This window comes from Nestor notabilis, unplaced genomic scaffold (genome assembly GCF_000696875.1).
Source record: "Nestor notabilis isolate BGI_N333 unplaced genomic scaffold, ASM69687v1 scaffold3302, whole genome shotgun sequence".
NCBI lineage: Eukaryota > Metazoa > Chordata > Aves > Psittaciformes > Psittacidae > Nestor > Nestor notabilis.
The window spans coordinates 42687-45617 of NW_009916799.1; positions in this window are offsets into that span (position 1 = coordinate 42687).

The window sequence follows — 2931 nt, forward strand, 5'->3', positions numbered from 1 at the left end:
CCACAGCTGCTTTGGCAGGATGAACACCCAGATTTAAAGGTCTAATAATTACTGGCCATGATGTACATTATGAAAGCACATGCAAGCTTCATGGCTGATATGAAAGAGAAAGAGGAGGATTTGCATAGTTTTACTTCTTTTTCTCACTCACTCTTTTTTCTCTCAGCCAGGCAGGACTGCATGAGTAATACTGGGGAAAAGCAATGCCCAGTTTGGTTCTGGTGCCAGGTTTTGGTTGCCAAGCCTCCATGCTGGACCTGTGAGTGCAACTGCACTAAGATTCAGCAGGGCAACTCCTTGCCTTTAGGAAGATCAGGTCAGACTTTAAATAGGCAACTGCAGCTTTAGTTTGTAGTAGCTACTGCTTGAATCCTCCATGTGGAACTTTATACCACCCTCAATAAAACTGTTGAATGAATATGCTCTCGACAGCTAAAAGCCAAAAAAGAGGAGTGTGTTTTAAAATGAAAGCCCGGTGTTTAAGTTTTACATATCGAATGCTTTAAGTGGTTTTTCTTCTTCTTTTGTTCCTGCAGCGTATCCTGAAAGGCCAATTTTGCCTGGCTACTGTCTGATCTGCTCCATGGCTCCCTGTATTTTCACTCAAGTCCTCAAATTGCCACAGCTTTGAAGTGGTTCCATCTAGACCTTTTCTTCTGCCTCTTCATCATCAGTGCTGCATGAGCCCCATGGGGCTTTTGAAGTGAAATGCAACTTTTTATAAGAAGGGAAAATAAAGATTGTAACTCAAAATTGAGGAAACTCAGCTGGGCAAAGCGGGAAAAAAAATAAAAGTGGATTATGAAAAACCCTCCCTTCCCCCAGGCTTGCTGCTGCCTCTCCCTAAGTGTGAATGTCCAACCCCTGCTCCCAAGCTTAAGATGCCAGGACAGAAAGCTGATGTGGGGCATCACTTGCACATGGGGAGATCTGGAAAAGTGCTGCCAACAGGGATATCCACACATGTTTTGCCACCTAAAATTCCATGGAAGAAGCCAGTGGGTGAGAGAACAGTCTGTATGGCCTAGGTTAAACTAGGCGGCCTTTGTACCTGGGGTGACAGGTTTTGCCTTTCCTTTTCTTGCCTCCCCAAAATCCAGAGCCCATAGCAGAGCTGGTAATAGTCATCCCAGCATTATCACTGCAAGCTTTCTCCCTCCTTATATAGAGAGAGGAAAGGAATCTCAATAGTAACAGTGAGTGCTTCAGACCTTACTTACATCTCCACATCCAGGGCAAGAACAGAAGCTCCAGAGCTCTGAGCTGAGCTAGAAAAAGTGTCCTTACTCTCAGGAGGTGCCCAGTGGTCCCCCTCCCTACATACAGGTCACCAGAAGAGCTCCTTTAATCTGAACTAGGCTTATAAAAGTAAGAATTAGCTTGCCAGAGAACAGGATAACAAGAAGCTCTACCATTATGCTGTGAGCAGGCTGAATATTTCTATAGACGTAATCAACAGGGAAAAAGTTAACAAGCACGCTTTAAAAAGAACATGCTCCAGCTTTCTTTTACCAGGCAATAGAAACAAAAACTCCATTAAGTCACATACTGGTACCAGCTCAAGCAAATGACAATGAAACCAGAAGCCAAACAAACCTAAATACAGCAGGAAACCAGAGACTTCACCCCCCATACATACAACCCCACAATGCCTAAACAGTAGTCAAAGGCAGCCCAATAGCACTATTGCAACAAAGACAGAAAATAAATACACTTGTGATCCCTCAGAGGACAACGATCCCCTCTGCTTTGTATCCTGGACCGTTCCTTCCCAAAGAGATCTACCTCAGGGTGAGTGCTTTTGGGTTTCTCTTACATAACATGTGTATGTGTGTGAGTTGCAGCTTGCCTGCTCTCTGCACTGCTCCAGCACAGTGTCACAGGCACATGTGCCATCACGACACGTGACGTGAGGACTGGCTCAGAGGGTAATGACAGCCTGGGCAGGCCAGAGAGTAAAACTGGTATCAAACTTCACACTGAGCATAAGGCCAGGATTTATGTTGCAGTAGGGATTTCTGGCTCTGAATTCTGCGAGCTCATCCATCATAAATACCAGGGAAGAAGGAAGCTGTGGGTTTATTCCCCCAAGGAAAGTGAAAGTGAGTGAGTAAGTAAGTTGGTGGGAACTTAGGACAGCACAATGTGAAGTGTTTCTGGTGGACGTGGTGGGTTTACAAGTTGCCCAAGCACTAGAAAGCCTTCACCTGGAACAGTCTGTGTCAGTCACAGCCCACACATTCAGGAAAGGTCAATTTAAACTGAATTCACAGGGATGCTGCTGAGGGATTGGAAGAATGTGCCCTTTGGAGGAGAGAAACCGCAAAGAGCTCCCCACTGTGTAGCCCACATGGCACGTGCTGAGACAGGATCTCGTTTTGGGATCTCATTTGTCACTGTTCTTGGATCTCAGATGTAAATACCAGGACACAGAACCAACATGTTTAGCTCCAGGAAAGCACTGAAAGGGCGCCTAGTGGGTATAAGGTGGGACTTTGTGCTCTCCATCCCCTGTGTAGCTTAACTGCCCATTCATTAGATGAGAAGTTAAAAGGAAATGGGTTTTGGCCACAGTCATTTTCTGTAGCCGGTGACAAAGCTGTAACGAGATTGAGTCGGAGTCAGACAGGTCTCTTGAGGTTGGGAGGAAAATGAGCCTGGCGTGACTTGGCTGGTGTCTGTGGGGCAGGGACCATTTTCAGGGTAGAGAAATGAGAGCAGCATTACTTCTAGAACCCGAGTACAGAAGCCCAGGCAGGCTCTGCAGCACAGTTTGGGATGCAAGATGCAGTGTGAGTGCAGAATGGCAGAGTTTGATCTGAGATACCCAAGACCTTTGGCATTTCACTTCAGCACGCACGAGTGTAGTGTTACACCATGTTGCAGCCATGGGGCTGCAGGGAGGCTGCAGCAGAGATGCAAGGTGAGTCC